Below are 23266 nucleotides of genomic sequence, written 5' to 3'. Positions count from 1 at the left end.
AATCCATGAAAAGATAATAATAATTCCACGGGTAAATATATTAAGGAAAGAATATATACTTTTAATTGGCGATTTTGATGGTAGGGATATTGGGGAGGGGATGAAAGTTTTCGAGATACGCAGTGCTTTATTTTGCTGTCTTTGAAATGGTTTTATATGCGTTTTATATCTATTCAGGAACATGAGGGGATAGTAACTCAGATAAGAATGGACTAGGGCAAAATATACCGATCTCATTGCATGAAAAGGTAGAATAAAATTCAAATGCCGCAATATGCCAACATTCCTTCCCAACTTCATCCGCAATTTAGCAATGTGTTTCTTCCAACTTATATTCTGATCAACTAGCACACCTAAATATCTCATAGTAGATACATGCTCTAAATAAGTTTATTCATCATTGGGTAGTCTACTAAGTTCCAGTAAAGACTGCTCAGTACGAGAGAAAATCTTGAACTTGGTTTTTGACATATTAACAGATAATTTATTTACACTAAACCAAGTTTCTATCCTCTCGAAAGCTGCCAACATATTCTTCTTAAGCGACATTTCATCAGCACCGCTCACTGTGCAGGCCGTATCATCAGCGAATAGGACATTTAGCCCGAGATCTTCCAGCGCCCTGTTGATGTCGTTAATATAAATAAGAAAGAGTAGAGGTCCAAGTATGGACCCTTGAGGAATGCCGACTTGACCAGTGATACCAAGTAGTGAAGAGGTATCATTTCCACCATACACAAACTGACTGCACGCAATCAAATATAATTCAACCAGAAGGTGTGCAGGTCCGCATATACCGTGGTTTTCCAGTTTACGAAGCAAAATTGCATGACAAATAGTATCGAACGCTTTTTTATATCTATAAATATAGTAGCCGGAATTTCTTTTTTATCCAAAGTGTCGTGTATAAACTGTGTGAGTGTCAGAATCGCATGTTCAGAGCTATGACCATTCCTAAACCCAAACTGAAGGTGATTAAAACATCCCCTCTTATCAAAAAACTTCACTATGCGGTTGTAAAGACATCGTTCAATCACTTTTGCGAATGAAGATAGGATCGAGATTGGCCTGGTTTTTAGTTTGTTGAATCTTTCACGTCATCACCCTTATGCAGGGCTAAAACACGTGCAGACTTTAAGCAAGTTGGGAAATGTCCATTTGAAAAACATAAGTAGATAACATGAACCAAAAATTCTGTAACATCAGGCATTATCCGTTTTAATAGGCTTGTCGACGAGCCATCCGTACCTTCCGACGACCCATTCTTCAGTTGGTATATAACTTGCAGTAATTCGTCCGCTGACACCGGCGTTAGGAAAAGAGAGCAATCCGATGGAGGCGGCATGTAAGTAGAATATGCTGAATCGAGTAAACTTCGAGTTGGTGCCTCAAGCAATGTTACGTGACCAATATTTGCGAAGTGCTCATTTAGGACACCAACAACATTTCGCTTTCCTTTAACAATTTTCATGTCTTTTGGTGATAATATCTCTTCCGGAAGGTTTTCCATTTTCTTTTTCCCAAGGCATTCATTAATAATCAACCAAGTCTTTTTTGGGGACCCTTCAGCATCTTGAAATTCACGAAGATAGTATGACTGCTTTGCTCGTCGCAGTAACTTTGTCAGACAATTTCTGTACTGCCGAAATTTGGCCTGATTTTCATGCGTAGGATCTGCCATGAATTTCCTGAAGAGGTTATTTTTGGTATGGATAGAGAACAGAACACCAGCTGTAATCCATGGTTTCTTTGGTTTAATATAACGCCTAGCTTGCCGGCTTGATAAAGGACATGCCTTAATTAAGTACTATTTCAAACTGGTTGATGAACTATTCAGTAGCTTTGTCCACGTCGTCGCATTCTAAGCAGGGAGACTGGTCGACTTGGGACAGTAAACTTTTCAGTTTATCAATCGAAGCAGCATCCAGTCTTCTTGACCTCAATGAAGAGAGTTTAGGGGAGGGACCCGTTTGAATATTGCACAGAATCATAAAATGGTCAGAAGTATCATCAACTATAACGTTACAACCCAGTGTCTCGAAGTTTGTGAAAATATTGTCAATTAACGACGATGACGACTCCGGGATTCTCGGCATGTTGGAAGCAAACCTGCGGACATACAAATCGTTGCAAAGTCAACGGCAACATTATTCGAAAGCATCGAATTCACATCCCTATGTACATTACTAATATCAATATTAAAATCACCCAACATCATTAACTTACACTTTCTTTGGGCCATCAGCGAGCTAAGTTCATCGAACTTTTCTACAAATTGTTTAGCAGCCGAACTCGGCGGCCTATATAGGGCGCAACATAATACTTTTGAAGGACTTAAATCTAGCTCAATAGCAAAAAATTCAAATGACATTTCTCCATAAAGGTAATCATAACCATTCACTTCTCTTACAGGTATACTATCATTTACAGAAAAAGCCAACCCTCCTCTCTGTCTACCTATTCTATTTTTAAATAACGAATTGTACCCATTTATATGAGCTAGCTCAGAAGATTGCTCATTTAAAAATGTTTCACATGCACCAAAAACATCAATCTTATGGTCGGGAAGCAATAGTGAAACGTTTTCTAAACTACTCATAAGTCCACAACAATTTAGAAATGCTGTTCTCAGACACTTCTTTGTTGGTTTACTCATAATCATTCCTGGAGAAAGGTATTTGTTCGTGGGTAAATTATTAATAAAATAATCATAAGCATTTTCATCCTCTCTATCAATGCATGAAAGAATCTGTGATAAATTCAAGGGTCTTCCCTCCAAATCACTCAACATATCGCGAGTTCCACCACAGCCACCACCATTCAAATTAGAAAAAAATTACTCACCCGTATTTTCCACTTGGCGATGGGCCGGGATGACGCAGTGGAAAAAAGTCAAACCTTTTTTAAGTTTCAAACGCTGACAGTGCGGCAGTACGCTCTTGTAGAATTTCTGCAACAAAAGATATACGGAAAGAAAACTGAACCAATTATAATGAATTTAGGCCTAAGAGCTCAGAGATAGATGAGCAGGGATTTTGAAATAAGCGTAAATACGGAAAAAAAGAAAGCACATAGGAACGAAAAGAGCAAAAAGAAAGGAAACAAAAATAAAGAAGAACACAGACAACGAGATAAATACACTTCTTTTTAAGTAGGACACTTTACTTCACATTCCTAAGCAGCATAGACTATATACTGAATCAAAAAACATAATCAATCTGACAAATCATTATATAGATATATATACAACCAATATTAGCATTCGTCATGTGTTACCCGTTGACCAGTAATATCGTTTCTAGTTTGCAGCAATAGTCTGGCCCCGGATTGTTTCACTCGCGTGAACTTGGATATTTGCTGAGCTTTAAGATCACGTGCCTTGGCCAAAAGCTCATTACGTAGGGCATTTAGTGAAGGAGGCAAATCAGTACATATTCTCATACCGCTTCCTTTAAGTTTGCATACATTGCCCAATAGTATTTGCAAGTCCAAATTATTCTCACATGAAATAAGAACAGGCGATACTCTAGCTTGTTTGTTGTTTCTAACTGTAATGGGGCTAACACTCTTTATGCAGTACACTTTTTTAAGAGGAATATCTTTTTTAATCTCTAATTTCTCTTTGAATAAAGTCTCAATGTTTTCAGTAAGAGATTGGCCTGATTTCTTTTTTGACAGGCCATGAATAATTAAATTCAGCTGACGATCTTTAACTTCTAGTTCAAGCAACCTTTTTTTGAGTTTCACACGCTCAGCTTGATGGCTTTCAATAGAAGATCGTAGTTCAACTATTTCAGCATCTTTATCTGCTAAGCTTTGCCTAAGTGACTGTATGTCGGACATAAATGTATCGAGCTTGGAAGACACTCCAGCCTGGTGCGCTTTGATCGAAGATTGATCATTAGAAATTGAAATCTGGCGTTCCTTCAAGTCCCTAATTGCTTTTTCAAACGATGATTGGGTTAGCGCCATTGTTGAGTAATTTTGCTATAATAGCTGATCAGGAGAAAATCTAGCTTAGAAAAACATGAAACGAAGACTTACACGTCAGGGGGGTAATATTAAAACCCCCACTTTTCCAAAGAAATGCAGCTACTATTTAACTTCAATTGGCAATATTCCTTAAGCTTATAGTCAGCACGCCAGCAAACCAGTCAAACAAGGTAACTTGGCAAGTAGAAACTCTTAATTAACTAATATCGAAAACTAGGTCAAGTTCAAAGCAAACTAGATTTCAATTTATAATCCTCTTATTCCCTCAACTTCAGATACGGATGTATAAAATAGCGCAGTTGTTTTCATAGGAAAAGATTAGCGGTTGCCTCGGAATTACTGACGTTGGTAATTAAATATGTAGAAAACGTTTATACTAAGAAGTCATTTGCACAAATACGGTATTATTCCAATTCTTTGTCTGCCTTTTCACTTTCTTTCCTTTGTTGAGCAAGTTGCCTATTATATTTGTTGTTTTTTTTCTCTTGATGGGTAGTCTTCAGCTCGGAAAGGGTAATAGTTCAAAATTCGAAACCTTTTTCTGATACAGTTTTTTTTTTAAACTGAGAAAAAGATATTTTCCTTTTTAGCCCTAATGAATAGCATAAAAAGGGAACAGAGTAAAGCTAGCATAGCTTCAAAACTAAACTCCTTAGGGACTGTGTAATGTTGGACTCGTATATAATATGAATTTGTCTCTTTGAGAACCAAGGTTGAAATTATGTGTCTTTTCTACGTTTTTGAAATATAATTGTGGGACATTGATTTTCAAACTTCAAGAAGCTTTTTTTGTTACATGAAATATTCTCGACGAATTTCCAAGGCCAGCTGCGATCTGAATTATAGGTGGTTGAGAGGGAAGGGGTTGGGGGGTTGGTGGGGGTCTGGAATCTTTCCACTTGCGAAGCCGCCAGAAAGAGCCATCATATCTTGAACGACTTAAAAGGAATTAAAAGTTATACTTTGAATTTTGCTTTCGGAGGTCCATACATAATCCGACCATTACGGAGCGGGGGCGATAGTTTCGAATTTAGTGTCATTAGGATATCCACCCCTATGGGGGGCTTCTCTACCAAGCTTCATTGGAAGTAGAAGTCAATGTCATTTCTTTTGGGGATCTTGTCCCAATGGTATAGTTTTGGGGAAACGAAATGGGTGATTTCAACATTTTTTTCATGACATCTACAAGTAGTTGTTTTGGAATCGCAGCCAAACGTTCTGGAAAGTAAGAGTAATTGCTCTAGTTGTGCTTGTTGGATATCCATACCTAATCTAACATCTATGGATGAAGGGGGGCACTTAAATTCTTTTGTTCAGAGTAAAAACAGGAGACAGCTAAACTTAGTGGGTAGTAGGAACTAGTCTTAGCTATGCATCATCATTGGTGCGTATGCAATACAACTTCTATGGGGAAGTATGTTTCGAAATTCCAGTTGCCACGCTGTCTACCAAAAAGGGTTTTACTTCTATCATATAGGGTGGAAATGTAATAGTAAATATCCTCGTTGAGCTTTTTGGCATTTCTCTACCGGATTTTTACTCTGTGGGGGAAGATGCCCCAAAGTTCTGTTCCTTATGAAAATTACCTCAACGGGTTATTAGATCTTTAACAACTTGGTTGTAATAAAGTATTTATTTTCTTTCAGTACCTTTTGAGGGTCCAGACCTCTTCCTACTTTCTAGGGAAAATGGGGAGGGTGGTAAAATTTTGAAATCACCACATTTACTAGCATGGGTTGTTGGTTATCGACAAAATGTGGAAAAAAGTAGAATCATTTTCGCTGTTGTCCGCTCTCGTGCAGACTCGACCTGACCTCTTTAAAAGGAAATGGTTCTCAAAAGGAAAGGACTTCTGTAAAAGGAAAGGGTTCTCTGTAAAAAGGAAGTTCTTGTCACCAGGAGATCTACATAAGAAAGCTTTTTTTACCTAAGAAATATAACAACAGATAACAGCCTTAATCCTAACTGTGCCTCAAGTAGTTCTGAGAATTAATTAAAAAAACCTTCCGAAAAATAAGTTTTTCAAAGAAAAATAAAGGCCATTTTAAACTTAAGCTCAGCAGATACAAATACCTTTTAAAATTCAAACTCAAAACGAATAGAAATTATTATTAAAGAATATTTGAAACCCAAAACGAACAGAAATTAAGTAAACAATCATAGCAAAAACATACAACAAGTAATAATATAAATGAATAAATAGATCTTAAAGCGATTAATGCTTAGATTGAATGTGAAAATCAAGCTTAAAACGAAAAAAATATTTTCCTATTAAAGTATAAATGAAACTTAAAACGAATAGAAATTAAATAAACAATCAATGCAAACAAACATACAATAGATATTAATGGAAATTAATAAATAAATCTTAAAACGAGTGAAACTTAAATTGAACATGCAAATCAAGCTTGATACGAACAAAAATCACCACAAACAAGTTGAACTCCTTCTATCACTGCAAAAGTCTTAATCCTACTGCGTCATTGGCGCTTTACTGAAAACCAATTTTATGACAAATGTTTTCTTTTGTACTTAATATGGAAAATAAACATTAAAATTATAGTAACATTTTGAACTGATGAGCTTTCATAAATTAATATCATTATACATCAAATATTCAGTTTAATTTATTAGCTCTTTTTAAAGTTGTTAAAGACGAATATAGCTTCCCTACAGACAAGTGTTTGGCTACTGCCTCCTTTCTTAATTGTAAATAAAAACCAAAAGCCTACTGCGTCATTGGTGCTTAACTGAAAACGAATTATATTACAAATATTTTCTTTTCCAGTTTTTACAGCATTGAAAATAAAAATACAATTACAGTAAAATAAATTCTTGAATTGATGGATCTTTCAACAATTAATATCATTATACATCAAATATTCAATTTGATGTTGTTTATACTTTCCAAGACTGTTCAAGACGCATATAGTTTTCAGTAAAGCGCCAATGACGCAGTAGGTTTCAGACTTTTACAGTGAGAGAAGGAGATCATACAGAAACTCTTGTTTGCGGTGAATTTTTTTCATTTGAAGCTTGATTTGCATATTCAGTTTAAGTTTTACTCGTTTTAAGATTTATTTATTAATTTACATTAATGTCTAGTGTATGTTTGCTTGCATTGATTATTTATTTAATTTCTGTTCGTTTAAAAGTTTCATTTATGCTTTAATAGGAAAATATTTTTTTCGTTTTAAGCTTGATTTTCATATTCAATCTAAGCATTACTCGCTTTAGGATCTATTTATTCATATATGTTATTACTTGTTGTATGTTTTTGCTATGATTGTTTATTTAATTTCTCTTCGTTTTGGGTTTAATTTATTCTTTAATAGTAATTTCAATTCGTTTTGATTTTGAATTTTAAAAGGTATTTGTATCTGCTGAGCTTAAGTTTAAAATGGCCTTTACTTTTATTTGAAAAACTTTTTTTTTCGGTAAGTTTTTTTTAATTAATTTTTGTTCGTTTTTGGTTTCAAAAAATTTCAAGTTTTTAAAAATTCCTTATTTCAAAATCAAATTTTAAGAAGGTCAAATATTCATCAAAGTATCTAAACTGATATCAAAGTAGCAATATTAAAGTGAAAAAAATGGGTTTTTGTCGACCTCGGACTTTTTATTATCTGATGTTTGAACCATTTTTAACAAAATTGCTATCTCAAAATTTTTATCGGTTGGGTTTGGGGAAAAAGGGCGCAGGGGGACTACATTAAGCTTCGGTCTCTTTTGACTCTTTAAAAGTGAACTAGAACTTTCGATTTTCAATCAAATGAGCCTTCTCTGAAGTTTTTACGAGTATCGCTTCTATAAGAACCATATATATCCCCAGAGTATAACTTGCAACGCCCCTCCCTGCACCCTGGGGGGTTGTGTCGACCCCGGGGTTTTAATATCTGATGGTTGAACTATTTTTATAAAAATGGTCACCTGAAATTTTTATCGGATGGGTTCGTCCATCCGATACACCCAAAGGCGTGGAGGGCGGGAGGGGCTTGTTGCCCTCCGATCTTTTTCACTCTGAGAAAATGAACTACAACTTTTGATTTCCATTCAAGTGAACCCTCTCTGAAGTTTATACGAGCATACCTTCCATAAGAACCATATATGCTCCCAGAGCAATATTTACAACGCCTGCCCCGGCCCTGGGGGGGGGGGGCGGGTTGTGTCGACACAGGAGTTTTTTTCTTATCTGACCTTTGAACTATTTTTAACGAAATGACCATACGTAAAGGAGTTTTTGTTATATGATCTTTGAAGTATTTTAACAAAATGGCTATCTCAAATTGGGGGGGGGGGCAGTTCTCTGATCACTTTTGACTCTTAAAAAGGGCACTAGAACTCTCGATTTCCAATCGAATGAGCCCCCTTTGAAGTTTATACAACGACCCCTTCTATATGAAGTGCCTCTGGGAAAAACATAAATGGTGTGTGGGGGGAGGCTAGCTGCCCTCCAATTGCGTTTGACTCTTAAAAAGTGAATTACAACTTTCAATTTAGAATCAAATGAGCCCCCTAAATGGGGAGGGTGGTAAAATTCCGAAATCACCACATTTACTACACCCAAAGGCGTGGAGGGCGGGAGGGGCTTGTTGCCCTCCGATCTTTTTCACTCTGAGAAAATGAACTAAAACTTTTGATTTCCATTCAAGTGAACCCTCTCTGAAGTTTAGACGAGCATGCATTCTATAAGAACCATTTATGCTCCCAGAGCAATATTTACAACGCCTGCCCCGGCCCTGGGGGGGGGGGGCGGGTTGTGTCGACACAGGAGTTTTTTTCTTATCTGACCTTTGAGATATTTTTAACGAAATGACCATACGTAAAGGAGTTATTGTTATATGATATTTGAACTATTTTAACAAAATGGCTATCTCAAATTGGGGGGGGGGGCATTTCTCTGATCACTTTTGACTCTTAAAAAGGGCACTAGAACTCTCGATTTCCAATCGAATGAGCCCCCTTTGAAGTTTATACGACGACCCCTTCTATATAAAGTGCCTCTGGGGAAAAAAAATAAATGGAGTGTGGGGGGAGGCTAGCTGCCCTCCAATCGTGTTTGACTCTTAAAAAGTGAATTACAACTTTCAATTTAGAATCAACTGCGCCCTCTAAAAAGTTTATACGAGCATCCCTTCCATAACAACCATATATGCCCCCAGGGCATAACTTACAACGCCTACCCCCGGGCCCTGGAGGGCTGTGTCGACACCGGAGTTTTTGTTATCTGAACTTTGAGCTATTTTTAACAAAATGTCTATCTCAAAATTTTTATCTGATGCATTTAGGGCATGGAGGACGGGGGGGGGGGCTAGTTGCCCTCCAATCTCTTTTGACTCTTAAAAAGTGAACAAGAACTTTCAATTTCCAAGCAAATGAGCCCTCTCTGAAGTTTATACGAGCACCCTTCCATAAGAACTATGTATGCCCCTAGAGCATTACTCATAACGCCTGCCTCCGGGCCCTGGCGGGTTCCGTCGACACAGAAATTTTTCTTATCTGACTTTTGAACTATTTTTAATGAAATGGGTATTATAAAAACTTTATCGGATGGGCTTGGGGGAAAAGGGTGTGTGTGTGTGTGTGGGGGGGGGGGGGGGCTAGTTGCCCTCGGATATCTTTTGGCTCTTAAAAACTGAACTAGAACTCTCAATTGCCAATCAAATGAACTATTTTTGAATTTTTTCTGAAGCTTATACGAGCTTCCCTTTCATAAGAACCCTGTACGCCCCCAGGATAACACTTACAACGCCTATCCCCCGGGCTCTGGGGGCGTTTTGTTATCAAATTTTTGAACAATTTCGAAAACACAGGCTATTTCAAAATTTGTAGCGGACGGGTTTGGGGAAAAAGAGCGTGGGGGGGGGGGGGCGGCTAGTTTAACTCTCTTGGCTCTTAAAAAGGGAACTAGAGCTTTCATTTTCCTATCAAATGAACCCTCTATGAAGTTTATACGAGCATCCCTTTCATAAGAACCATACATGCACTTAGGGCATAACTTAGAACGCCTCCCCCTGTGTCCTGGGTCTATTGACACCGGATTTTTTCTTATCTGACCTTTGGAATATTTTTAACAAAATGTCATTCTCAAAATTTTCATCAGATGGGTTTTGAAAAAGAAGGCGTGGGTGGGGGGGGCTAGCTGCCATCGCATCTCTTTTGATTATTAAAAAGTGAGCTCGAACTTTCAATTTCCAATCAAATGAGCTATTTTTGAATTTTTTACGAGCATCCCTTATAAAAACCATATATTCCCCCAAAGCATAACTTGCAATACCTGCCCTCGGGCCCTGGGAGGCTGTGTTGACCCCTGAAATTTCGTTATATGGTCTTTGAACTATTTAAAAAAAAAGCTATCTCAAAGATATTATCGGATGGGTTTGAGGAAAAAAGGGCGTCGAGGGGGGGGGGGGGGGCTAAGTGCCCTCCAATCTCTTTTGACTCTCAAAAAGTGAACTAGGACTTTCAATTTCCAATCAAATGAGCCCTCTTTCGAAATTTATACAAGCATCCCTTCCATAAGAACCATATGTGACCCCAGGGCGTAACTTACAACGCCTGCGCCCGGGCCCTGGTGGATTGTATCGACACCAGACATGTAGTTATACGATCTTTGAACTATATTTAACAACATAGCTATCTTAAAATTTTTACTGGATGCATTTGGGAAAAAAGGGTTTGGGGGGGGGGGAGATGATTACCCTCCAATATCGTTTGACGCTTAAAAAGTGAACTAGATCTTTCAGTTTCCATTCAAATGAGCCCTCTCGTATATGCCCCCAGGGCATAACTCATAAGCCTTGCCCCTGAAGACTGTGGGGGAGTGTCCTGCTGAAACATGTAATTTCCAGAACTTTCAACTACGTTGAACAAAATGGCTATATTAAAATTTTGCTGTGATATGTTTGGGGAAATAATGGGCGTGGAAGGGGTTTCAGTTGTCTTTGAATCACTTTCGACCATTAAAAAGGGAACTAGCCGTTTAAACTTCCAATCGAATGAGCCATAACTTACAACCCTTGCCCTGAGGGCTGTGGGGGAGTTGTCATCCTCAAAGACCTAATTTTCAGAACTTAAAGTTGCGTTCCAATGACTTTCGACTATTAAAAAGGGCACTAGCACTTTGAATTTCTAATCGAATGAGCCTTTTTTGAAGTTTCTACGACAACGCCTTCTATAAAAACCTTATGTGCCCCCAGTGCATAACTTAAAACCCTTGCCATGAGGGATGTGGGGAGTGTCCTCCTCAAAACATATTGTCTATCTGGAAATCAACTACGCCGAACAAAATGGCTATCTCAAAATTTTGATTGGATGTGTGTGGGGAAATGATGGGCCTGGGGGGGGGGCTAGTTGCCCTCCAATCACTTTCGACTATTAAAAAGGGCACTATCCCTTTGAATTTCCAATTGAATGAGCCCTTTTTTGAAGTTTTCACGACAACGCCTTCTATAAAAACCTTTTATGCCCCCAGGGCATAACTTAAAACCCTTGCCCTGAGGGTTTTGAGGGAATGTCCTCCTCAAAAATATATTTCCTCTCTGGAAATCCACTACGCTGAAAAAAATGGCTGTCTTAAAATTTTGATTGGATGTGTTAGGGGAAATGATGGGCGTGGGGGGGGGGGGCTAGTTGCCCTCCAATCACTTTTGACTATTAAAATGGGCACTAGCCCTTTGAATTTCCAATCGAATGAGCCTTTTTGGAGGTTTGTACGACAACACCTTCTATAGAAACCTTATATGCCCCCAGGCTTGACTTATTTGACTTAAAGCTCTTGCTCGGCAGCGTCGCCAGCGTAGAAGGAACCAGACGTCAGCGCCTTTAGTCGTCTTCAGAGTGGCCTGTTTTTGGCGAGGGTAGGAGCTTCACTGGGGTTAATGCCCCACGCTGTGAGTCGCGGATGATATCCGCCCATTTCATACGTGGTCTACCTCTGGGGCGTCTCCAGCCGTTTGCAGTTGGATAAGTCAAATATAAGTCGGGCAGGTGTTTCAGTGGGTAGGCGAAGTAAATGACCGTACCAACGCAGCGAGCGGGACTCAAGCTGTTCGGACAGAGGTGGTAATTTGAAGGACCAGAGGATATCCATATTTCGTACCCTATCGAGCCACCTAAAATGTTCAATTTCGGGAGGTGTTTTGTCTGGACAACATCTACCTTCATGATATGCGACATCATCAAAGGCCAAGTCTCTGACCAGTACAACACGACATTTGCTACAGAGGCAGAGTAGATACGAGCTTTCGTGTGACGGCTGTTCTGGGCTTTGTGGAATACTGTTCTTAGTAAGCGGCCGAAAATGGCGTTCGCCTTTGCCACCCTTGCTGATATCTCTGCTTCTAGATATCCGTTTGAGCAAACAATTCAACCAGGGTAGGTGAACTGTTTTACTATCTCAACATCTTGGCCACATACTTCTGTAGTTGTCAGGGGGCTGCATGGTGTCTTGTCCACAGGTAATATTTTAATCTTGGTCCAGTTTACATTTAAACCAAGTTTTCCTGCAGCAGATGCTAGCGTTTCGTGGGCAGTTTTGATGTCAGTGAGATTATCGCATACCAATGCAACATCGTGAGCGAAGTCGACATCTGCCAGAACTCTTCCAGCAAAATCGATGCCAAACGGAAGCGCCAGCAGTGTTTTGTCGAGAACATGGTCCATGACACAGTTGAAGAGTTCGGGAGCAGCAGCGCAGCCTTGCCGAACACCATTTCTAATTTGAAAATGCGATGAGACCTGGCCATTTAGAATGACAGCACTTTTGGTCTTATTATATATTCCTTTGAATAGATCGACAGTTTTCTTAGGTACATCAGCAGGTTGAAGGATCAACCACAGTAAATGTCTGTCGACAGTGTCGAAAGCAGATCGAAAACTGACCAAGGCAATGTATGCCTTCCCTTCATATTCTAGAATTTTCTCTATCAGCTGTCTGATTGTATGGATTTGCTCAGTAGTGGACCTACCCGGCATGAATCCAGCTTGCTGGTGGCGACGAAGGGGATGGTGGTACTTTGTTTCCCGCTTGAGGAGCAGCATGGGGAAGAGTTTTCCGGGTACCGAGAGCAGAGTTATTCCACGATATTTATTTTATTCTGCTTTACTTCCTTTCCCTTGTAGACTGGCACAAGTAAGCCTGTCTTCCAGTCTGATGGTATCATTTCAGAGCGCCACACAGTATTAAACAGCATTTGTAGCCATAGGGTCATGGATGGATAGCCATTTTGAAGGAGTTCTGATGTCAGGCCAGATACTCCCGGCGCATTGTTATTCTTCAGCTTTCGTGCTGCTGCTTTAATTTCTTCTGCTGTAAATTCAGTGCCATCGGGGGCAGGTGTAGCATTCTCAACCGCAGCAGTAATCCCGTCGTTAATTTGGTCAGGTGGGTCTGAGTTTAGTAGCTTCTCGAAGTCTTGCTCCCACTGGCGAAGGCACTGTGATTTGTCGTAAATATTTTCGCCACTGGCGTTACGGAGATACGATGTAGTTTGACCTGAGAGCTAACGGAGGATCTTATATGTGGCTCCCATATCCTTTTTTTTTGGCGGCCTCTTGGAGCTCGCGTGCTTGTTTTTGTCAATAAAGGTCTTACGGTCTTTTTGCAGCATGATGTTATGTTTTTTGTTTGATTGCCTATACGCTGTCATGTCCCCGCGAAGGCGGGCTTCCCGTCTGTGATCAATAATGGCGAGGGACTCGTTGCTTATTCAGTCTTTTTTCTTACTCTGCTTCATTCCAGCAACTCTAGTTGCAGCTGCAAGAGCATTCTCTTTGAAGACCATCCATAGACCTTCACTATCATCGCATTGCGTAAGAACCTCAAATCTGTTGGAGATTTCGACCTGATACTACTTAGCCAAAGCAGAGTCTTGCTTGATACGGTAGGTATTAATTTTCCGAGGTTTCTGGCTAGCTTTTGTAGCTTTCAGTCGAAGCCGAATTTTGGATGCAGCAAGACAATGATCGGTGTTCCCAAGTTCGGCACCTCGGTAGGTGTGACAATTCTGCACAGAAGACAGCCATCGCCGGCGTTTGATGATATAATCAAGCATCTTCGTTGATCCATCATTGCTATACCAGGTGTACTTGGCTATATTGGGTCTCTGAAACCATGTGTTTGCAATGGTAAGATTGTGGGCGAGACAGCAGTTGAACAATCTATCTCCGTTGTCGTTTAGGCTATCTACTGTTACGGGTCCAACAGAAAAATCCCACAGGCCCGACTCATTTGAAATGCTAGCATTCATATCTCCTAGAAGGACGAGGTAGTCATGGGGAGGTACTGACGAGAGCTCAGAACTTAGAAGGGTATAGAAGTCATAATAATAATAATATATTGCGAAAACAGGCTTGCGCCTCTATCTACAAAAATTTAAATAATCAAATGCTTTATCACTATAATGTTTGTCAATTTTGTTCTTAAATGCATTGACTGAATCTGAGTTAACAGTGTCTGATGGTAGTGCATTCCACTCGGAGACAATGTGGTTGCTGAATGCCCATCTCCCAACATCTCTTCTGAAACGTTCTTCAGTTAGCTTAAACTCGTGACCTCTCTGGTTATTATTCTTGATTGTTATTACCTCGTCTGGTGGGATTTTATCATAATGTCCGTCGCATATTGTATACACTTCACCAAGATCACCTCTCAAAAGGCGGTATGAGATACGTGGGAGTAATAATTTCTTCAAGTAATCTTTGTATGACAAATCTCAAAGTAGTGGACAGAATTACTCGGTCCTCCTATTGATTTTTCTATTGCATTGATGTTTTTTTGAAAATGCGGGCCGGTTGTTGTATGAACATGTTTGATCATTAGTCTCACCAAAGACTTGAAGAATGTATAAAACAGTGTTGAGTCAGTAATAGATAAATTTCTTTAAATAATTCCCAAGACTTGTGATGGCTTAGACATTATTGATTCGTAGTGATTGGTGAAAGTCATATCACTGTCTATTGTCACTCCCAGATCTCGAGCTTCCTCTTGTATAGGTATCTGTTGTCCTTCAAAGCAGTAGTGCCGAGAAATGTGTTTTGGGCCTAGCCGAATGTGACAACTTTTTTCTGTATTCACTTCCATGCTCCATTTTTTCATCCATTCTGCTATTTTGTTTAAGTCTTGCTGTAGTGTTTCTGTATCTTCAAGGCTTGTTATTGCGCGAAAGATTTTCGTGTCATCTGCAGAAAGCAGTATCTCTGAATCTATGTTATTTGGGAGATCATTTATGTAAATATTGAATAGTAAAGGCCCCAGAGCACTACCTTGAACCACTCCACTTGTAACTTTTGTCTCATTGCTGCTAAGATATCCCTCCAGTTTCACTCGCTGAGATCTTCCTTTCAGAAAGTTGAGAACCCACTTTAGAATAGTATCGCCAACACCGATAGACTGTAGTTTTCGAAGAAGTTGACTTTGTGAGACTTTATCAAAAGCTTTTCTGAGATCTAAGTATAAAATATCTATCTGCATCCCACTATCCATATATTTTCTCCAGGTGTTTGTAGCGACAAGTAGCTGGCTTTTTGCTGATCTTTTCTTGAGGAATCCAAACTGTGCGGGTGAAATGAGGCTCCTTTCGAGTAGGTACTGTAATATATTATCGTGGAGCAAAAGATTCTAGCATTTTGCATGTGATACAGGTTAAACTGATAGGTATTCTAATACTTGGATCTGATTTGCTTTCTTGTTTGAAAAGGGGAATCACCGCTGCTTGCTTCCATTTATCAGGCAGACTCCCTGTTTGTAGCTACTTGACAAGAATGTAGTGCAATGGGGTGGCAATTTTTTGTGTCATCTCTTTGAGGACTCTAGGATGTAGGCCATCTGGACCTTCTGATTTGTAAGTGTTTAGATTTTTTAGTTTTTTGTAGACCATTTGTATTGTCAGTTCTATTTCTTCAAATTTGGCTGCGTCTAGTGGCTGACATTCCTCTTGACTTTCATCTTTGTCCCTCTCTGTTGTGAAAACTGTGGAAAACTGCTGATTTAGTAGGTTGGCTTTAGCTATTGGGTCACTGATTGTTAAATTTGTTGCTGAGTCTTCTCCTTATCTTCTCCATGGGCTTCATTTGTGGGGGCATAACAGGCGATTATGGTGATTTTTCCATGTTTACAATAGAGCCTTGCTCTCACGAGCCTGTGTGTAACTGGTGTGAATGACAGGAGGGCCTTGCGTGCGGTACTGTTCAGCACTAGGCCAAAGCCTCCTCGTTTCTGGTGACCACCAGACCAAAGCAGTGTGCGCCCTTCACCGATGTACTCCTCACCATCACCAGATAGATGTGTTTCAGTGATTCCAGCAATTGTAACTTTATATTTCTTTAGTTCTCTGCCTAATAGAAGCTTTGAACCAGGCTGGTTCAGTGTCAGAACATTCCAGGTGGCCACACTGATGCCACCTTGGTCAACAATATTCAGAGGGATTTGTCCGTTGGCGGTCTGGGGTCGAGATGGGGTTTGAGATGATTTATCCGAGGCTGAATTTCTGGTTCCATTCGTAGCAATAGAAGTTTCAGGAGGAGGGCTGCCAACCCAACCGTCCCTATATGCATTTGGTTCTCTGGTGGCTAGTCAGATTTCAAGAGGCACGTGGCGGTCGTTCTTCATGCGCCAATTTGCGTGGGAACTAACTCCGGGTGGGCATCATTACCTCCTTGCCCTGAGGGTTGTGGGGGAGTGTCCTCCTCAAAAACATATTTTCAATTTGGAATCAACCACGCTGAACAAAAGGGCTATCTCAAAATTTTGATTGGATGTTTTTGGGGGAATGATGGTCGTGGGGGGGGGGCTAGGTGCCCTCCAATCACTTTTGACTATTGAAAAAGGCACTAGTCCTTTGAATTTCCAATTGAATGAACTTGTTTTGAAGTTTCTACAACAACGCCTGCTATAAAAACCTTATATGCCCCTGGGACATAACTTAAAACCCTTGCCCTGAGGGTTGTGGGGGAGTTTCTTCCTCAAAAACATATTTTCTTTCTGGAAATTGACTACGCTGAACAAAATGGCTATCTCCAAATTTTTATTGGATGTGTTTGGGAGAATGATGGGCGTGGGGGGGGGGGGGGCTAGTTGCCCGCCAATCACTTTCGACAATTAAAAAGGGCACTAGAACTCTCGATTTCCAATCGAATGAGCCTGTTTTGAAGTTTCTACGATGACACCGTCCATATGAAGTGCCTCTGGAAAAACAAAATAATAAATAATATAACATTGGAGCCGTATGGCCCTTACTATAAGTAGAGTTGCTCGTCTGGATTTGCTTGCCCCCCCGTACAAACAGGTTTCTGGACCTTGTATACGCCGTTTCAAAGAGATTCCTTTCTGTGCTATTCTGGACCTTGTATACACCCTTTCAAAGAGATTCAGGCGGTCTACAGGTCATCACACTCTTTGCCAAGAGATTAAACCAGTATTGTCTATAACTTAATTTACGTTGGTTAAACTTCCGATGGTTAAGAAAGCGTAACAGGTAATTAAAGTATGAGAAATGGGATGCTATAATTAGACTGATGTTAAGTTGAAACATTGTGACGTAAAAATAACTCAGTTATTTGATTGCGTGTATAGGAATTCCCATGTTATTTGCTTGCTTGTATTTTGTGTTAAAATAAGTAGTTTTTATATCTTTTAAAAGAGTGTAATGGGTTTGAGAGACTCAGTTGCATAATTCCGTGTTATGTTAAACTTCCGATGGTTAAGAAAGCGTAACAGGTAATTAAAGTATGAGAAATGGGATGCTATAATTAGAATGATTTTAAGTTGAAACATTGTGACGTAAAAATAACTCAATTATTTGCTTGCGTGTCTAGGAATTCCCAGGTTATTTGCTTGCTTGTATTTTGTGTTAAAATAAGTAGTTTTTATATCTTTTAAAAGAGCTTTAAGGGGTTTGAGAGACTCAGTTGCCTAATTCCGTGTGATTTTTCTTTTCTTTATGGTCATTAAATACTATATTTTTTTTTTATATAAGTAGTTTTTTTATCTTTTAAAAGAGTTTTAATGGGTTTGAGAGACTCAGTTGCCTAATTCCGTGTGGTTTTACCTTACTTGATGGTCATTAAAAAATATATTTTTGTGTTACATAATTAGTTTTTTTATATTTTAAAAGAGATTTAAGGTGTTTTAGAGACTAATGTGCATTTTTACTTTTTTATTTCCTTTTCTTGTGGGTCATTAAAATAGTATTTGTTGTGTTATATCTGTAGTTTTTTTATCTTTTAAAAGAGTTTTAAGGGGTTTGAGAGACTCAGTTGCCTAATTCCGTGTGATTTTTCTTTACTTGATGGTCATTAAAAACGAAATTTTTGTGTTAAATAAGTAGTTTTTGTATCTTTTAAAAGAGCTTTACAAGGTTTGAGAGACTCAGTTGCCTAATTCCGTGTGATTTTTCTTTACTTGATGGTCATTAAAAACGAAATTTTTGTGTTAAATAAGTAGTTTTTGTATCTTTTAAAAGAGCTTTACGGGGATTGAGAGAATCAGTTGCCGGATTCCCTGTGATTTTTCTTTACTTGGTGATCATTTTTTGTATCTTTTAAAAGAGCTTTACCGGGTTTGAGAGACTCAGTTGCCTAATTCTGTGTGGTTTTCCTTTACTTGATGGTCATTAAAAATGAAATTTTTGTGTTAAATAAGTAGTTTTTGTATCTTTTAAAAGAGCTTTAATGGGATTGAGAGACTCAGTTGCCTGATTCCGTGTGGTTTTTCTTTACTTGATGGTCATTAAAAACGAAATTTTTGTGTTAAATAAGTAGTTTTTGTATCTTTTAAAAGAGCTTTAAGGGGTTTGAGAGACTCAGTTGCCTGATTCCGTGTGGTTTTTCTTTACTTGGTGGTCATTAAAAACGAAATTTTTGTGTTAAATAAGTAGTTTTTGTATCTTTTGAAAGAGCTTTAGTGGGATTGAGAGACTCAGTTGCCTGATTCCAGGTGGTTTTTCTTTATTTTGTGGTCATTAAAATAGAATTTTTTGTGTTTAATAATTTGTTTTTTTATATTATAATATAGCTTTACGTGGATTGAGAGACTCAGTTGCCTTATTCCGTGTGTTTTTTCTTTACTTGGTGGTCATTAAAAACGAAATTTTTGTGTTAATTAAGTAGTTTTTGTATCTTTTAAAAGAGCTCTACAGGGTTTGAGAGACTCAGTTGCCTAATTCCGTGTGGTTTTCCTTTACTTGGTGGTCATTAAAAACGATCTTTTTGTGTTACATAAGTAGTTTTTGTATCTTTTAAAAGAGCATTACAGGTATTGTGAGACCCAGTTACCGGATTCATTGTGGTTTTTCTTTACTTGATTATCATTAAAAAATAAAAATTGTTATTAATACATATGTATATTTATAATTTATTATAGATTTAAGGGGTTTGAGAGACTCAGTTACCGTATTCCGTGTGGTTTTCCTTTACTTGGTGGTCATTAAAAAACTAAATTTTTGTGTTAAATAAGTAGTTTTTTTATCTTTTAAAAGAGCTTTAAGGGTATTGAGAGACTCAGTTGCCGGATTCCGTGTGTTTTTTATTTACTTGGTGGTCATTAAAAATGAAATTTTTGTGTTAAATAAGTAGTTTTTGTATCTTTTAAAAGAGCTTTAAGGGGGTTGAGAGACTCAGTTGCCGGATTCCGTGTGGTTTTTCTTTACTTGGTGGTCATTAAAAACTGAATTTGTGTGTTTAATTAGTAGTTTTTTTATCTTTTAAAAGAGCTTTACGGGGATTGAGAGACTCAGTTTCCTTAGTACGTGTGGTTGTTCTTAAAATTGTTGTCATTAAAAACGATATTTGTGTGTTAAATATGTAGTTTTTTTATCTTTTAAAAGAGCTTTACGGGGATTAAGAGACTCAGTTGCCGGATTCCGTGTGGGTTTTCTTTACTTGATGTTCATTAAAGACGAACTTTTTATGTTAAATAAGTAGTTTTTGTATATTTTAAAATAGTTTATAGGTTATTGATAGTATCAGTTTAATGATTACGATTTGTGTTAAGATTATTTAATTTAAAAAAAATAGTTAATTTATATATTTAACTTATTTTTTCTTCTCTTTTATAATATAAATAATGTGTTTTTTAGATAAAGATGACTGATTACGTGTGGTTTTTTCCTTACTTGGTGGTCATTAAAAACGAAATTTTTTGTGTTAAATAAGTAGTTTTTGTATCTTTTAAAAGAGCTTTACGGGGATTGAGAGACTCAGTTTTACCTTGTCACAGTTACATTTTCATGATTTTGCAAAGTTCATTTTGAATTTCTTTTGTTGAAATGCAAGAGTTGGAATATTTCAGTAGTGTTTGGTTGTGTTTTACCTTGTCACAGTTACATTTTCTTGATTTTTCAAAGTTCATTTTGAATTTTATTCGCTGAAATGCAAGAGTTGGAATATTTCAGTAGTGGTTGGTTGTGGTTTACCTTGTTACAATTACATTTTCTTGATTTTTCAAAGTTCATTTTGAATTTCTTTCGTTGAAATGCAAGAGTTGGAATATTTCAGTAGTGTTTGGTTGTGGTTTAGATAGTAACAGTTAAATTTTCTTGATTTTTCAATGTTCATTTTGAATTTCTTTCTCTGAAATGCAATAGTTGGAATAGTTCAGTAGTGTTTGTTTTTGTTTTACATTGTCCAAGTTAACTTTTACTTATTATTATATTATCAAAATTTTAATAATTATAATTTATTAAATATTATTTCTATGAAATTCTATGTTTTTTGTTTTTTAAAATTTAACATTTGAATTTTATTTATTTTAAAAAGTTCATTTTGAATTTCTTTCGTTGAAATGCAAGAGTTGGAATATTTCAGTAGTGTTTGGTTGTGGTTTACCTTGTCACAGTTACATTTTCTTGATTTTTCAAAGTTCATTTTGAATTTCTTTCGCTGAAATGCAAGAGTTGGAATATTTCAGTAGTGTTTGGTTGTGGTTTACCTTGTCACAGTTGAATTTTATTGATTTTTCAAAGTTCATTTTGAATTTCTTTCGTTGAAATGCAAGAGTTGGAATATTTCAGTAGTGTTTGATTTTGGATTACCTTGTCACAGTTTCACTTTCTCGATATTTCAAAGTTCATAATCAAAAACATTCAAATAAATTAACGAGTTTTTATAATATAGGCGAGTTTTCTTTGTGTTTACATTGTCAAAGTTTCATTTTATTGATTTTTCAAAGTTCATTTTGAATTTCTTTCGTTGAAATGCAAGAGTTGGAATATTTCAGTAGTGTTCGGTTGTGGTCTACCTTGTCACAGTTTCATTTTCTTGATTTTTTCAAAGTTAATTTTGAATTTCTTTCGCTTAAATGCAAGATTTGGAATATTTCAGAAGTGTTTGTTTTTTTTTTACCTTTTAAAAGTTAAATTTTCTTTATTTTTCAAAGTTCATTTTGAATTTCTTTCTCTGAAATGCAAGTGTTTTACTTTTTCTGTTGTGTTTGTTTGTGGTTTACCTTGTCACAGTTACATTTTCTTGATTTTTCAAAGTTCATTTTGAATTTCTTTCGTTGAAATGCAAGAGTTGGAATATTTCAGTAGTGTTTGGTTGTGGTTTACCTTGTCACAGTTACATTTTCTTGATTTTTCAAAGTTCATTTTGAATTTCTTTCATTGAAATGCAAGAGTTGGAATATTTCTGTAGTGTTTGGTTGTTGTTTACCTTGTCACATTTATATTTTCTTGATTTTTCAAATTTAATTTTTAATTTCTTTAGTTGAAATGCAAGAGTTGGAATATTTCAGTAGTGTTTGGTTGTGGTTTACCTTGTCACAGTTACATTTTCTTGATTTTTTCAAATTTCATTTTGAATTTCTTTCGTTGAAATGCAAGAGTTGGATTATTTCAGTAGTGTTTGGTTGTGTTTTACCTTGTCCCAGTTAATTTTTCTTTTTTTTTCAAAGTTCATTTTGAATTTCTTTTGTTGAAATGCAAGAGTTGGAATATTTCAGTAGTGTTTGGTTGTGTTTTACCTTGTCACAGTTACATTTTCTTGATTTTTCAAATTTCATTTTTAATTTCTTTAGTTGAAATGCAAGAGTTGGAATATTTCAGTAATGTTTGTTTGTGATTTACATTGTCACAATTACATTTTCTTGATTTTTCAAAGTTCATTTTGAATTTCTTTCGTTGAAATGCAAGAGTTGGAATATTTCAGTAGTGTTTGGTTGTGGTTTACCTTGTCACAGTTACATTTTCTTGATTTTTCAAAGTTCATTTTGAATTTCACTAGTGTTTGTTTTTGGTTTACCATGTCACAGTTACATTTTCTAGATTTTTCAAAGTTCATTTTGAATTTCTTTCGTTGAAATGCAAGAGTTGGAAAATTTCAGTAGTGTTTGGTTGTGGTTTACATTTTCAAAAATACAAATTATTTATTTTTCAAATTTAATATTTATATTCATTAGTTGAAATGCAAGAGTTGGAATACTTCAGTGTCACAGTTACATTTTCTTGATTTTTCAAAGTTCATTTTGAATTTCTTTCGTTGAAATGCAAGAGTTGGAATATTTCAGTAGTGTTTGGTTGTGTTTTACCTTGTCACAGTTACATTTTCTTGATTTTTCAAAGTTCATTTTGAATTTCTTTCGTTGAAATGCAAGAGTTGGAATATTTCAGTAGTGTTTGGTTGTGGTTTACCTTGTCACAGTTACATTTTCTTGATTTTTCAAAGTTCATTTTGAATTTCTTTCGGTGAAATGCAAGAGTTGGAATTTTTCAGTAGTGTTTGGTTGTGGTATACCTTGTCACAGTTGCATTTTCTTGATTTTTCAAAGTTCATTTTGAATTTCTTTCGTTGAAATGCAAGAGTTGGAATATTTCAGTAGTGTTTGGTTGTGGTTTACCTTGTCACAGTTACATTTTCTTGATTTTTCAAAGTTCATTTTGAAGGAATATTTCAGTAGTGTTTGGTTGTGGTTTACCTTGTCACAGTTACATTTTCTTGATTTTTCAAAGTTCATTTTGAATTTCTTTCGTTGAAATGCAAGAGTTGGAATATTTCAGTAGTGTTTGGTTATGGTTTACCTTGTCACAGTTACATTTTCTTGATTTTTCAAAGTTCATTTTGAATTTCGTTCGTTAAAATTCAAGAGTTGGTATAGGTCTGTAGTTTTTGGTGGTGAAGTACCGTGTCTCATTTACATTTTCTTGATTTTTCAAATTTCATTTTGATTTGCTTTCATTGAGAAGCAAGAGTTGGAAAATTTCAGAAGTGTTTGGTTATGACTTACAGCGTCAAAATTACATTTTCTTGATTTTTCGAAGTTCATTTGGAATTTCTTTCGTTG

General features: G+C 37.0%; 1 protein-coding gene across 2 annotated transcripts in view; it reads left to right on the top strand.

Moving 5' to 3' along the window:
* Kap3 (kinesin associated protein 3) overlaps positions 1-23266 on the top strand; it is a 288557-nt gene that overhangs the window by 78040 nt on the left and 187251 nt on the right. The gene's annotated exons all lie outside the window — the stretch shown is intronic.

Source organism: Artemia sp. Qi Xiang Cuo, chromosome 16, assembly GCF_049724085.1.
Source record: "Artemia sp. Qi Xiang Cuo chromosome 16, ASM4972408v1, whole genome shotgun sequence".
NCBI classification, from domain to species: Eukaryota; Metazoa; Arthropoda; class Branchiopoda; order Anostraca; family Artemiidae; genus Artemia; species Artemia sp. Qi Xiang Cuo.
This window is presented reverse-complemented; position numbering and strand designations above follow the sequence as displayed.